The sequence below is a fragment of the Lepisosteus platostomus genome, unplaced genomic scaffold (assembly GCF_059453375.1).
Source record: "Lepisosteus platostomus isolate fLepPlt1 unplaced genomic scaffold, fLepPlt1.hap1 Scaffold_40_H1, whole genome shotgun sequence".
NCBI lineage: Eukaryota > Metazoa > Chordata > Actinopteri > Semionotiformes > Lepisosteidae > Lepisosteus > Lepisosteus platostomus.
Genome location: NW_028291664.1, coordinates 357,031 through 371,513, shown reverse-complemented (window position 1 = coordinate 371,513; position 14,483 = coordinate 357,031). Strand labels below are relative to the sequence as shown.

The window sequence follows — 14,483 nt, the reverse complement described above, 5'->3', positions numbered from 1 at the left end:
ACACATCAACACTTTTTCTGTTTTAAGGAGATGATATTTTAAACCTGATAAAAATAGTAGGAAACACAAGTTTCTTGCTGTGAAAATTTAGATGGGGAAGTGTACTACTAGTAGCAGTGTAGAGCTCTCTGTGGTGGAGTGCAAGCACGTGTTCTATGGGCCAGTGGCGTAATGGATAACGCTTCTGACTTTGGATCAGAAGATTGTAAGTTCGAGTCCTGCCTGGCTCGTGAGGCTTTTAAACCTCTCAGGTTCCTCGGTAACAGGTTGCCGTCATGTATATGAACTATAGAAAAGCATTTGCCACAACCCGTAAATTAGCACGCAAGTGCGGGCTGGTGAACACAGAACTGTATGGAGATCATCTCCAGCTCCGAGCTCAATTGCAATGAAAAAACATGCAGAAAAGAACTGGAGAGCAGCTGAATTTGTGCTCAGTAGGGTGGGGAGGACTCAGCATTGCTATTGTTCTAATTGGCATGAACTGCAGGGGATCTGAATCAGAACATGTCAGATAGTTCGATCATTGCGTCAATATGTAGGCCACGTTAATACAGAATTATTACTTTGTCTGTCTCGTCTTTGTATATAGCTGAATGTCCCTGACAATTTCATGTTAGTTTTTAAGAACGACATTGGTGCTAATATATACATATATAGCATATAAGGAACACGTAAATGTTTAGTCCATGCTGAAAAGATAAGAAAACCGCCACAACGTTTCATCTTGGAATAAATCTTTACTTGTTGTTTTGCAGCCTACCCATTCTGACCTAACTCCTCCCTTGAAATTCCCTAACAGATAAGGGTACGTAACGGCTCATGCGATGCTCAGTTGCAATTTGTCCCAAAACAAACAAGAACAGCAGCTGAGGGTTTGAGTTTGAACATGCACTGTATTAAAGCAGCTTTTATTTCCATTGATAAATGCTAGATATTCCTACAGAGATTCTCCAGGTGAGTAAGCGATTCCTGTTTCTGTTTCTATTTCTGTTTCATATATATACATTATATATATATATGTTACATGTGTCTCTGCAATAGTATAAATGTGTTATACACTATCAGGGGCTGCTTTTTTGTGCACCTCATCTACAACAAGGGTTTTTTTTTCATTTATGTTTGTGGACCTTCACCATTTGAGGAAGTGAGTTAGATAAGAAAGTTACAGGTATGGTGAGCAATGACTGACAAAGGCACGTACTGCGTATTCCTTACAGAAGTGTAAGCAATTTGTTCTAAAAAACACCGGCTAAAGTCCAACATCGTTAGCAATCTTATTACTTAAACAGAATTAACATCAATAAACTGTAAGGTGCTGGTACATGCGAGTAGATTTGATCTTCTATTAAACAAAAATGCAATTACAGCTCTAAAAAGGTCAACCTAGACTTCTGTAACAGATCTGTTCAGGTCATCGCTGTTTCTCTGACCTTGTGAATCTTTGGAATTTTAAAAGTGTATTTTGCTTGCCTTTCATGTGGTCTGTGTACAAGTCACTGTGGCGTATGCGGTCCTACACAGCCTTGCTATAGACGTGACGAGCCTCCGCTATGTTGCAATGGAGAACAGGTTCAGTACGGAGCTGCCGAGAAAATTCAGCTGGAAAGCTCGTTGCAGAAAAGCATTGTTATCTGTGTCCAGCGGCAAAGCGTCCTTCGTGGGTGCTGAAGAATCGATTTCACAGGCTGCGGGTCCAGGCGATTTAGAGTGTTAAAGGTCCCAGCGAAAACGAAACGGCGCTGGTCCTTTTACACGCACGCACGCAACCAAATGCAAAGGACGCCGTAGTCGGCAGGATTTGAACCTGCGCGGGGAGACCCCAACAGATTTCAAGTCCGTCACCTTAACCACTCGGCCACGAGTACAGCGAGCGCCGCGGCCGCTGCCTTCTTGCTACAATGGAACAGGGAGTGCGAGGCGGCGGCAGCAGCGGAGGCAACTTTTTTCAAGTTCGCTCTCCGTTTAAGAAACCTTTTACGCCATACGTGCAAGCACACACACACACACACACACACACACACCTCAGAGGACTTAAGGGTGGCTTCAAGTTGGAATGATAAAGTCTCCCCGTTCGGACATGAAAACAGAACATTCTTAGACAGAAAGCAATCAACAACGGAGACATGTGGACGACGATTTTAGTCACTGCACTTTGAATAGCATTTTTACTCCAGTTACAGGAGATGCACCAATGGCCCTTGACCTACGCTCTTACCAATGCCTTGAACATTCAAACAAAACAGCCCTCAAGTCCTGCGGTTTAATATAACGCTGTTACGTGTCGAGGCAGTATTTGACTCTGTCCTACCGTTGAGACACGGGGCGTATATGGAAACGAACACATGCTACGGATCGTCTCTAATCGGTCCCTACAGTTGGAAGGCTCCTTGAAGCGTGCACCCCCATCATTCATCTTTGCGCATCTGTGAAAGGTAGACTCTTGAGCAATGTTTGAGCCAGCTCTAAGGCAACTAGTGCTATTGGACAGACACCTCTGGAAGATCCTAAGAGTCTCTTAACACCACTTCCAGCAGCAAGCTTAATTGTTCGCTGGAGGTCTCCCACCCAGGTACTGACCAGGCAAAGAATCACCAGTACATTGAATGAGGAAGTTAATCCTGAAATCCAATTACATATCTCAAGGTAAGACAAATCCATAAGAACATGTCTTAGTATTACTTCGTTTACATTAGTATGGCACTGAGTTGGAGCTCCTCTTTAAGCTGTGGTTTAGTTTTGCATTCATGTGTTTCTAGAGCAGTTATTTATGGGGGTGGGTGGGTCTTTCACAGAGGCTCAGGACAAATCCCCCGCCTGAAAGTCTAATGTGTGCGTTCAGACAGTCACAGGTCAAGAGCCAGGCAGGAGGACAATGGACAGAAGAGCCAACGAACTAAAAATAAAAGAACAGATATGAAAAAGCCACCATCTTTTTCTTTTTGACATTTTCCGACTTTCATGCAAGCCAGGACAAAGTTGCTCGTAGCTACTTGTGGATTCAAATACTCTATCGAGTGCTTTGATGAGTTTTTGCAATTTGATTGTCGTCCTGTCAGCCTGTTTCTGTTTTTTTTTTTTTCAATCTAGGGATGGAAAGTATGAGGGAAATGATGGAGCAATCAATAACCGCTCCGGAAAAATGGCAGAAAGAAATGGTCCGTCACTAAGGACATTTGTGAAGCAGAGGAGTGACATCACCACAAAGGCGACACATTCTGCTGATGGTTTTGGTGAATAATGATTGAGGCGCGTTAAGAGAAAGGTAGCTGTGTCAGCATGCGTAGGCTGCAAAGGATCAAGCAAAGGTTTACTCCATGCTGAAAAGAGAAGAAAAGAAGCACAACGTTTCGACTGTGGAGCCTTCTGCGCCATCTTCTTTAGCGGTGATGATGTTTACATTGGAAAAACTGAGACATGCGTCCCTGGGTGGGCTTGAACCACCAACCTTTCGGTTAACAGCCGAACGCGCTAACCGATTGCGCCACAGAGACTGACGGCCGCTTGTGCTCCCTACATTTGCAGGTTTATGGTCAAAGAAAACAATCACTTGCGCTTCTTGCAGCCGGCAATCTTTTTCCACTGACAACCAAGAAATGGATTTCATCTTTCACAAGCTGTATGGATTTTGAAATGTATGGACGATGCCAGGTGTCCCACAACACCACAGCGCCGACACACCTTTGGTTGTCCCACATAAAAAACATAGCCATTGCAGGCGCCCAGCCGGATTGTAGAGGGCAGGTGCCTTAAGCCTCCATTTACATTGTCCGGTAGCAAGCGAACCTCGAATTTCCTTGCTCCTGTTTTTATACCGTCAACATCTCTAACCTCAGTTCCATGGTGGACGGTGCAGTACTGCTTAAGCCAGGTGTGAATGTCCTCCGTCTTTGCCAGTTCCGAGAACATAACAACATGCACCGTTTTCCTCTCTCTCTGTGTCAGAGGCTGCAAGTTGATCTTCTCAAGGGCAGGAACTTTCCCTCTTTTTGCCTCAAACACATCCACACATTGTTCAAACAGAGAATAGGTAGCAAAAACAACCTCAAATGCTTTCTGACCTGGGAGAGCGAAGATGAAATCCAAGTGCCGAGGTTCAAAGCCACGTTCCTTCTGTAACACTTTTCTGCTGAACTGCATACGATCCATGAAGAGGTCATCCAAAAGCTCAAAACGTACAGCATTCTTGCGGGATCCAAAGGTTGCCATCTCAAACTGCAAAACAAACACTGCTTCCACAAAACAAGAAAACAATCCAACTACTCTAACTACAGGCTGATCAAGGTATCTCCCCTGCCAGGTAAGCCGAGAGCCGCAGGCGATGAGCCCAGAGCTGAACGGGCCCCACTGGCTCGTTTGTAAGGCCAGGTGCATTGCCAACCACGACCGGCAGGGCAGAGGCCTTGAAGGCGGCCTGGGCTCCTGCAGCTGTCCAGCCACGCACTCTGGTTTCTCTTCATCTCGTACAAATCTTTTGCCTTTTACTAAAGATTTCCATGGAGAGGAACATGAATGAGTTCCATACAATTTTTGTGCTTCCCTGCCTTCGGGTGGGGCGCAGCTGGGCTGGTCAAAGAGAGAAACTAAAACCGCTCACAATCGCTCTTATTACGGCGACTGTGGCCGTCTGCTCTGCGAGTCCTCGGTCTCCGCCTCTCTGATTGGCGCTCTTTTCTTTGGGGGGCGGGAATATGCTGTGAAATATGAAGCGTTACAGCAACGACATGCCATGAGACGATTGATAACGATTTCCATAGGATCCCCGCGGTTGCCTGGCAACCGTCAGCTTTGCGCAGTGGCAGTATCGTAGCCTGTGAGGTTTAGCCGAGGCGCGATTATTGCTAGTTGAAAACTTTTCCCAATACCCCGCTTCCGCCGGTTTGCAATACAATCGGCGAAAGCAATTTTTGACAGTCTCGTCAGAGACTGAGCAAGGTGTTTAAAGACAGATTTTGTCATGGTAACATCATGGTAGAAAGAAACAAGCTTGTTACGTCTCAACAGAAACGCTCTTTAGCTCTTTCAGCGTTATGCAGAGAACAGCGTCTGTCGAGATCACTTTTGAGTCAGCGCGAAACGCCGTGTGCTGTCAGTTTGATTTCATATTGCTCGTAGCGGCGCCCGGCTTTTGTCTGTCAAACGTTAGGTTGCGCTTCTTCATGCTGCATCGTCGGCATGAGTGGAGCTTTTTAAACGTCTGTACTTACTGCGCCCCATAAGAAATCGTTTGTCCCCGTTCAAAAGAGATTGTGCGATGCCCTGCAGCGTTCGCAAAGCAAACCTTTGACAGTTTGAAAAGAGGAATTTATTCTGCTTCCTGTGCGTGCAGTAGTTACAAAGTTGAACGTCTTTACACGATCTGCTGCAGTTTTCAGTGGGCGGGCTTTGTCAGATGGCTTGGAAAAACGCACTGTGTTTCGGCTCGGGAAACATCATGAGCAGTGTCCTGCATGTTTTCTGTGTATAGCTGTCTTTTAACGCATACAGAATTCATTCGAAATCATTGTAAGATTCTCCCTCAGTTCCGTTGTGCAGTGCTTTACCTCTTTCAAAAGGCTTCACTTTCCTAGTCACATTCCAAGGCTCATCGAACCCGGGCTGTTTCCTCCAGCGGTATAGTATTGCAGTGAGACAGCACGATGCCTGCAAGACTATGTCACACTAAACGCCACAGATTGTGTTTGTCCGTTCGTGTCAGTCGTCCTGCAGCCACGGGAAGTGGGACACAAACATGCTGCAATGCTTTCAGGACGTTAGGATTTGTTTGTGCAACATCCGAGAAGAGTACTTGTGGCTTGAATGTGAACTGTACGTGCCCGCCCCCTTTCCTCTGTAGTGCATGAGTTCCTCCCGGCATGCCCTTCGTCATTGTTCTGTCATCTTGTATTTAAAGGGTTGTATTTCTGCTGCTGAAAATAAGCAACGGTTTTCTCACAACGCCCTTTGTTCCCGACGGAGCCCTTGTCTGTCATGAAATTCTTCAAAACCTCAAGCTAGAAGAAGAAGACGACAAATATGAAGCTTTACAGCAAGGACATGCCATGAGACGATTGATAACGATTTCCATAGGATCCCCGCGGTTGCCTGGCAACCGTCAGATTTGTGCATTGGCAGTATCGTAGCCTGTGAGGTTTAGCCGAGGCGCGATTATTGCTAGTTGAAAACTTTTCCCAATACCCCGCTTCCGCCGGTTTGCAATACAATCGGTGAAAGCAATTTTTGACAGTCTCGTCAGAGCGTGACATAGTGTTGCAGGCATCGTGCTGTCTAACTGCAATACTATACCGCTGGAGGAAACAGCCCGGGTTCAATGAGCCTTGGAATGTGACTAGGAAAGTGAAGCCTTTTGAAAGAGGTAATGTCGACGCTTTTTTAACAGAGCACCAAAAAAGCGTCTTTTTTAAGGCCTGGGTACTGAGCATTGGTGGTTCAGTGGTAGAATTCTCACTTCCCACGTGGGAGGCTCTGGTTCGATTCCCAGCCAAAGCAGTGGCTTTTGCAGTGAGCGGCTCCATCACTTGCATCCCCTTGCAACTCGCAACTGAAAACCCACTGAAGCAAAGCATTTGTTAGCCAGGTCAGTACCCGGATGAGGGTGAGCTACAGGGAAAAACAAAGTTTCCAGCTGGAAGCGGTGTTAATGGTGCCGGTGGGGGGGTGCTCACCCTGAGGTCTGTGTGGGTCCCAATGCCCCAGCATAGTGACGGAGACGCTGTGTTGTAAAAGGGCGCTGTCTCTTGGATGAGATGTAAAACCGAGGTCACAGCGCTCTGTGGTCATTAAAAATGACCACCAAAACCTTTGACAAAAGCTCTTGGTAATTGATGGTCTTCAATAATGCTTCTCCTTTAGGTACATTTTAAATCAGCTGAAAAATGCTGTGAAATGGGGGGTCACTTCACGCCAGTGTAGGATTTGGGTTACAAGAAACATGAAACTGCACGAGAAAGCCCGTACACTGAATTACACGGCTTTCTATTCAAAGGAGGGCAAAAGAAATTCCCTGAGTTCGATTTTTTGCAGCACAGAGAGGATTGCTGTCGTGAGGCTGGTTAGCTCAGTTGGTTAGAGCGTGGTGCTAATACCGCCAAGGTCGTGGGTTCGATCTCCATACAGGCCAGGTCGTTTTCTCCTCTCTTACAAAAGCTGTTAGGTTCCTTTCCGTGGTGAGATGGGTTGTCATGCAACGCTGCCACATAGTGCCGACAGACAATTAAATGACAAAAATGAAGAGAGTTAAAGCAGCTGGAAAGGTTTTCTTACAACTTTTGAGCTGACACAGTTTTGGAAAATGTTTTCTTCACGCTGCACTGTACCACATAGGCAGCCAAGAGTCTCCAAAACAAAACAGAATTGACAGTCATATAATGTCCATTAACCCCGGTTTTAAACAGACTCATGTCTGCCATCATAAGAATATGAGTCCAATATTTTAGAATATAGTCAGAATGTCTTCTAACCTTACCTGTGGTGTCTTTAATCCCTATTGCTCAACGCATGGTGTACGTACTGCATACATGTGTCTTGAGAATGAGGAATGGGCCCCTGAGACTTTTACCTGTTTCACAAATGATCGTATTTTACTAGAGATTCTGTTTGGGATTCAGATGTGCATTCGGACAGCAATTCCTTTCAAGAAATGATACATTCTGGATGAGGTCAAAGGTGCTGGAACACTGTATTTAGGATGTGTTTGCAGTGATTGTGTCTCCTGCTTCAACGCAGTGATATATAGATGTGCTCCTGTAATTTATTGGTACATGCCCAGGGCAGTAAGTAGTCTGAGGATTTATTTCCAGACGGCATAGAGCAGTGAAGCAGTGAAGTAGTGCAACACACTGGATCATTATATTATTAGAATCTATTCTACTTAAATTATTACATTATACACAACTTGAGCTCTCAGCACCGTACTGAGCCCAGGTGTTTTTCTAAAGCTGTCAGGTGCAGTTCATTTACATGAAGGAAATCTCTTACTGGGTACGATTACAATGCAGTAAGTAGCACAGGCTACTTAGGGAGTAGGCTGATGTGTTTAAAAACAACCAGCGCCAGGCAGGAGTCGAACCTCCAAACTCCTAATCCATAGTCAGATACATTATCCATTGCACCACTGGCCCTGGTGTGCCACTGCAGGACTGTAAGCCAATGAGCTTAGCACTGCAACTAGTAAAATATTACCCCCGGTCCATTCTTTTCCAAAAGTGAGAAACACCTGTTTTCTACATTTTGTCTGTTTTAAAACCATATCTCTTTAAACCAAACCAAGAGTTTGTCTTTTGCACTGATATTCTGATTCATTTCGATTTCAAAGAAAAAAAAAAAACATTACCTTCCAAAGCATCATAAAATTGTCCCTTCCTCCAGACTCTACTTCTCTCTTGTAGTAGTACAGCAGACCTTTCCAGGTGAGCAGATCAAAGAGTCCGAAATGAGCTTCCTCCATCAAGCAAAGTACCTGAACATGACTCTGTCATCATAAAAGTGCCCCTGTAATAAAGAAATTAAATCCGAAATCAAGAAGGCAGTTGCCTACTGAAATACAAGAAGTCATAAATTTTAACCTAGCAACACATTAAAGGCTGCATCTATACAAGTACGATTCTAGAAATGCTCACCAGATTACGTTTTAAGAAAGAACTGCGCCTCAGGTTCCGCCGAGATCTTAACTCGGATGGCAGGATTCAGAGTCTGGAGTGTGGAATGATGGCGCACGGAGGGTCCACATACTGTGGATCCCTCAGTGATCTTCCGCGTATTCAAACCGCCAGCGTGTGACTCCCCTGTCCCCGTGACCTCATTGCTCTGCTCTCGCCTCTGTGCAGCTGAGCCCGACTCATGGTAAAGTGGAAAAAAATATGCCCTCACCGTGAGATTTACTCTGGAGTGAGGATAGTTGTTACCTTATTATCGTTGAAACGGATGTATATGATATGGCGACTAGGTTCTTCTCCATTAGCAGGCTTAAGGTTAAAGAAAAAAACATTGCTGACTTCTTTTTTTTTTGCCAGCCGCGAACGCTGATTAGCGAGGTTTGTACTTCATGTTTTGCAACTTGCATCCATTTTAAGAAAAACAAGTCGTTCAAGACAGGAAATGAATACTTGCATTTAATTAAGTCTAGACGTATGCGGTTGTCCATAATGACCAGTTCTGTTCGAGAACACAGAACAAAAAAAGGCACCGCTGGGATTCTGACCCAGGATTTCCTGTTTACTAGACAGGCGCTTTAACCAACTAAGCCACGGCGCCCCGGGAGTGCTGTCTTTTTGCAGCCACTTGGACACACCACTCAGACACATCTGCATTCGGTGTGTGCTCCACGTGCTCGCTGAGCAAGTTGCCACCTTTAAATACAATAGCAACATCGACACCAAGAGAAAGGATGACAAATGGCTTTTATCTGGAACTTTTCATGTCCAAGGAGCTCAATGTGCTTTCTGTGTACAACAGGGCCACTGAACTCCACACTGGCCACTGAACCACAGCAGTGGCTTGCTGGCTTGACATCTCCCAAGGAAAATGTTGAAATCGCATGTGGAACAGGAAAATGACCCTCGAGTATGAGGGAAAAAAAAGAAAAAGATCAACTGGAGTGTGCCAACCCATGTCAGGACAGCCCAGTTTTGTTGACGAGGTGGCCGAGTGGTTAAGGCATGGGGTCGAATCCCATCCTTGTCGCTCTCCATGTCTGACACGTGTGCCCGTTCGGTGTTGGCCCTCCTGTTCTTTGCTCCGGTACTAGAGCCGTACATTTTCTAGCGGTGGCTGAACATGGTATAGTAGGCTAACGTCGGTATCGAGCAGTGACAGTAACAGTATTTACATGCCGCTGCTGCCAAGTGGCTCTGGGTTGAGACCGCGTTTTCACTTACTTGCAACGCAAACGGAGAAAGCGATTTTTGACAGTCTCTCGAGAGACTGCACTAGGTGTTTAGGGATAGACTTTGTCAGTTCCCCCTGGGATGATGGCCTCTCAAATAGTTTGTGATTCCTCTAGACGTTTATACAGTAGAAGCCTGCTTCGTGGCTTAAATCCAAGCTAATGTAACGAGTTAGAGGTCTGATGCAGAACTGCGAATTCAATGAACGGGAACAGTACAGTACATTGGACTGTATGTGTGAGGAAAGCTGCCCCCTTCTGTCCCTTGTCGACCGAACAGAGGACTGTAAAGGATACCGCCAAGAAACTTTAGGATGCTGGTTGGAATACAGCTCCAAAGAAGCCCCTTTGGGTGTTATGTCATCAAAAAGTAAGAACAGCGACTCTCCCTTTGATCAAATGCGCAACAGAGCTGTTTTCCGTGGAGCAGGTTTCAGACCCGTAGACCTGTTTTATTTGTAGGGCAGGGCGCATTCCCAAATGCGAATCTCCTTTTTTAGAAATGCTTTGGGCGGCGTGAAGTGAAAATAAGAAATGGGCTCCAGATGCACATGGAAGCAATCAAGTGTTTCATCAGAGCTGTTTCAAAGACTGCTCAAGAGCTTTCCTTTCACAGAGGCGCAATGATTAATGATGGGGGTGCACCCTTCAATGCGCCTTACGACTCTAGGGAGTGATTGAGACGATTCGTAGCGTGTGCTCATTTCCCTCTATTCCCCGTGTTGCAGTGGTAGGATGACGTAAATGCCTGCTTCGACACGTAACTGCGTTATAATCAAGTGCAGGAGCTGAGGGCTTTTGTTTTGTTTCGTTTTCCATGGCGTTTGTAAGCACGCAAATCAAAGGCAATTCCTGCGTCTAACAGGAATGTAAATGCTTTTGAAAGTGCAGTGTGGTGCAGCTTGTAAAATCCTTATCCACATTTGTGGTTTGTTGCTGTTTTTTCTGTCTGCCAAAGCTGCATTTTGACATCCGGACGGGGAGACTTTATCATTTGAACGTGAAGCCAGCCTTAAACCCTCTGAGGCGTGTCTGTCTGCCGGCACGTATTTTGTCAAAGGTATTTTTTTTTAACGGAGAGCGACTTTGAAAAGGTTTCCGCAGCCACGTCGCACTCCGTGTTAGATTAAAGGAGGAATGCGGCGATGGCGAACTCGCTGTAGTCGTGGCCGAGTGGTTAAGGCGATGGATTCGAAATCCGTTGGGGACTCCCCGCGTAGGTTTGAATCCTGCTGACTATGGCGTCTGCCGCACGTCTTCTTGTGCCTGCGCGGCAAAGGCGAAGTGCCGCTTCTCCTTTCCTGGTACTATAAAAACGCTAAATCGCTTGGCCCTGCTGCCATGGAAATGAGTTCTTCAGATAACCACACATCTTGCGTTTGCACCTCTGGTGTTCTACTTATGCCTTTGAAAACCTAATGAATAAAACTGAAAGAACCGGCACAATATGTAGGTGCTCGTAAAGCACGCATTAAAGAACTGTTAACAGCAAGGGTTTCAGTGGGTTAACTGAGGAGAAGGCGTGATCGCTAATTGTTGACTTTGTATTTGGTGTTAGAAACATTCTTACTGTGCATGACGTGCAACAAATGTAGCCACAGAAATTGCATCACGCTTTCATGTATGCTATTGCAGACACCAACGTTGCCTAGATAGAAAACCGAAATAGCCGTGGGTTTGCTTTTGGTCTGAAGGATCTCTCTTCGAATCTCTATCATTTGTCAATGGAAGTAAAAGGCGCTGCAATTTCATACGTTCAGAATCAAACCCGCAGCTGTTGTTCGACTTTATTTCTTGACTAATTACAACTGAGTGTCGCATGAGCAGTTACGTAAACTTGTCTGGTATATTTGAACACAAATGCCGTTCTTCAATTAAAACTAACAGTACATTGTCAGGGACATTCAGTTCTATACAAACAAGAGACAGACAAGAGAATATTTCTACCGTTCATGTGGACTACGTGTTGACTTACTGATCGGAATAATTGAAAAGTTCGGGTTCATAGCCGATGCAGTGCGTGCTAATTAGAACAGCAAAGCTGAGCTCTCAGCACCGTACTGAGCCCAGGTGTTTTTCTAAAGCTGTCAGGTGCAGTTCATTTACATGAAGGAAATCTCTTACTGGGTACTATTACAATGCAGTAAGTAGCACAGACTACTTAGGGAGTAGCCCGGTGCATTTAAAAACAACCCGAGCCAGGCAGGAGTCGAACCTATAATCTCCTGATCCGTAGTCAGACGCGTTATCCAGTGTGATACTGCAGGACTGTAACCCAGTGAGGTCAGCACTGCAACTAGTAAAATATTACCCCGGTCCATTCTTTTCCAAAAGTGAGAAACACCTGTTTTCTACATTTTGTCTGTTTTAAAACCATATCTTCTGTCTTTTGCACTGATATTCTGATTCATTTCGATTTCAAAGAAAAAAAAAACATTATCTTCCAAAGCATCATAAAATTGTCCCTTCTTCCAGACTCTACTTCTCTCTTGTAGTAGTACAGGAGACCTTTCCAGGTGAGCAGATCACAGAGTCCGAAATGAGCTTCCTCCATCAAGCAAAGTACCTGAACATGACTCTGTCTTCATAAAAGCGCACCTGTAAAAAGAAATTAAATCCGAAATCAAGAGGGCAGCACAGTGGGCAAAAGACGTATAATATTCGTCTATTAAACGCATACCTTAGACGTCTAAATGTGGTCTGCAATTCGTCTAGAATCTCTGCACAGTGTACGAAGTAAATTATTTTCGCAGTAATTAATTTACACGTGTATAATAAACATAGTAAATATAATAAATTAATTACTGCGAAAATAATTTACTTCGTACACTGTGCAGAGTGCCGTATACTCCTAGTTGCGGCACACACGATACAGATGCAGCCATTCAAAATGGGTGAGGTATTTCGCGGCATACCTCGACACGCCCACCGGGGTATCAGGCGGTTCACGTGTGTCACGTGACTAACTATCCGGCGTCGCCTTGTTAAACCGCCTTTAATTTTGAACTGTGTATTACAGCATGTTAATCATCAGTCATTAAAATGTTGGTATATTTTATGAAAGCAAGATTGCTCAGTTGGACAAAAGTACACAACCTACCTTTATCAGAAATATTTATGCATCAAAGCCTTTACTGAAGATATTACTAATAGTATTGTAACGCCTACGGCCGACAAGCAGTGTGTGTAAGAGCCGGCGTACCAGAGCGGGTGACGTCACCGCCCTTCCCTGTGATAGCAGGACCACAGCTACTGGGCTGTGGAGAGATCTCTCTTTAGCTCACGGAGCTAGGTCGCTGCAGAGAGACGCGGAAGTCCCGGGTTCGAGCCCCGGACGGTGCAGGGGCCGACCTAATGCGGCAAGGGCGCCCGCCTGAGCCCCCGTTGCGTTACAGTATTAATAATGGATGACTTTGGACAAGCTGTATACTCAAACTGTAATTTCTTTAGCACATTTGTACAAGCACTTGGAATCTGTCCAAGCCATACTTTGTCAGGCATTTTGTTTTACTTCAACGGGCATAAAAACTTCCTTGCTTTTAACAGGGCCTTACATAATTTCTAACTACGAAAATGATTTAAAATGCGACACCTATCATGGAAATATAAATATAAAATATAAAAATCTTAAGATTTTTAAAATACATGACTTTGCTAAAATTTATTTGAAAATAAAAACAATTACAACCGCCAGGGGAGAGAGAGAACAGGGTAGGGATGTTGGTTTTGCATAAGGGGCGGGGCTATGGAAATTATGTCTGTTTGGGAATGTGTAGTTACATGTTCTGGCTGTTTGTGAATTATCATTGTTGAGTATGGAGTGTTGAGGTATTGATTTTGTGTAATGCTTTATGTTGAAAATTGAGGTGGATTTTGTTTATGATAACGAGGATAAACTGGGATGGGAGGAAGGTTTGGTTTTGCATAAGGGGCGGGATTATGATAATTGTAGGACTTTGCCAGAGTAAAATGGTTTGATTATTTGATTTTGTATTGTGGTTGTTATCTATGTTTTTGGTTGGTATTATGTTTATATGGTTGTTTTTGTTGGTTGGTTGTTATTATGGTTATTAATAATACGATCTATAGTTGAAATCTGAGCCTAAATAAAAAGAAAAGGCAAGTGATTAGGTTTATGAGCAATCTAATTACTTATTCGTTTAAAAAGCTATATAAAATAAAGTTTATTATTAATTTGCTGGACAGAACGGTGAACATTATTATGCATAAGACAAAGATAACGATCCTGATCAGTTTAGAAATCTGTGTACGCTGTAAGGTTTTTACTTCTTAAACTTTTAAAATACACGTTTTGAATAGAAAGAAATCCTCTTCCTGGTACAGTATGTATAGCAAACCAGCACGTCTTTTTTCTCCAATCAGAGGGGTGTCAGATGGTGTCAGCCAATCACCATTCTGCGTTGGGTAGCAACGGGTGACTGTACTCAGGCGGAAGATGTAAACAGCTTAATGTTCGTGTTAAATAATTTTTTTAAATTAAAATTCATTCTATACAGCAATCGCATATTTGGGTACCGTTTCATAAAACTTTCATGCTTAAAATGTTTAGGGAGAAATGGAAGACTGGTGTGTATTTTTT

The 14,483-nt window shown here is 44.3% G+C and overlaps 7 non-coding genes across 7 annotated transcripts; 5 read left to right on the top strand and 2 right to left on the bottom strand.

Annotated features, from left to right (window-relative positions):
* Nucleotides 1–157: 157 nt before the first annotated feature.
* Nucleotides 158–230, top strand: trnaq-uug (transfer RNA glutamine (anticodon UUG)). The gene has a single exon. It is a non-coding gene; the product is annotated as a tRNA-Gln (tRNA).
* A 1,556-nt stretch (nt 231–1,786) lies between these two features.
* Nucleotides 1,787–1,868, bottom strand: trnas-uga (transfer RNA serine (anticodon UGA)). The gene has a single exon. It is a non-coding gene; the product is annotated as a tRNA-Ser (tRNA).
* A 1,552-nt stretch (nt 1,869–3,420) lies between these two features.
* Nucleotides 3,421–3,494, bottom strand: trnan-guu (transfer RNA asparagine (anticodon GUU)). The gene has a single exon. It is a non-coding gene; the product is annotated as a tRNA-Asn (tRNA).
* A 946-nt stretch (nt 3,495–4,440) lies between these two features.
* On the top strand, nt 4,441–4,557 carry LOC148634111 (U5 spliceosomal RNA). Its single transcript, XR_015933660.1, has one exon. It is a non-coding gene; the product is annotated as a U5 spliceosomal RNA (small nuclear RNA).
* A 227-nt stretch (nt 4,558–4,784) lies between these two features.
* LOC148634110 (U4 spliceosomal RNA) lies at nt 4,785–4,926 on the top strand. The gene has a single exon (XR_015933689.1). It is a non-coding gene; the product is annotated as a U4 spliceosomal RNA (small nuclear RNA).
* A 1,170-nt stretch (nt 4,927–6,096) lies between these two features.
* On the top strand, nt 6,097–6,238 carry LOC148634109 (U4 spliceosomal RNA). Its single transcript, XR_015933722.1, has one exon. It is a non-coding gene; the product is annotated as a U4 spliceosomal RNA (small nuclear RNA).
* A 4,804-nt stretch (nt 6,239–11,042) lies between these two features.
* Nucleotides 11,043–11,124, top strand: trnas-cga (transfer RNA serine (anticodon CGA)). Its single transcript has one exon. It is a non-coding gene; the product is annotated as a tRNA-Ser (tRNA).
* The last annotated feature ends 3,359 nt before the right edge of the window (nt 11,125–14,483 follow it).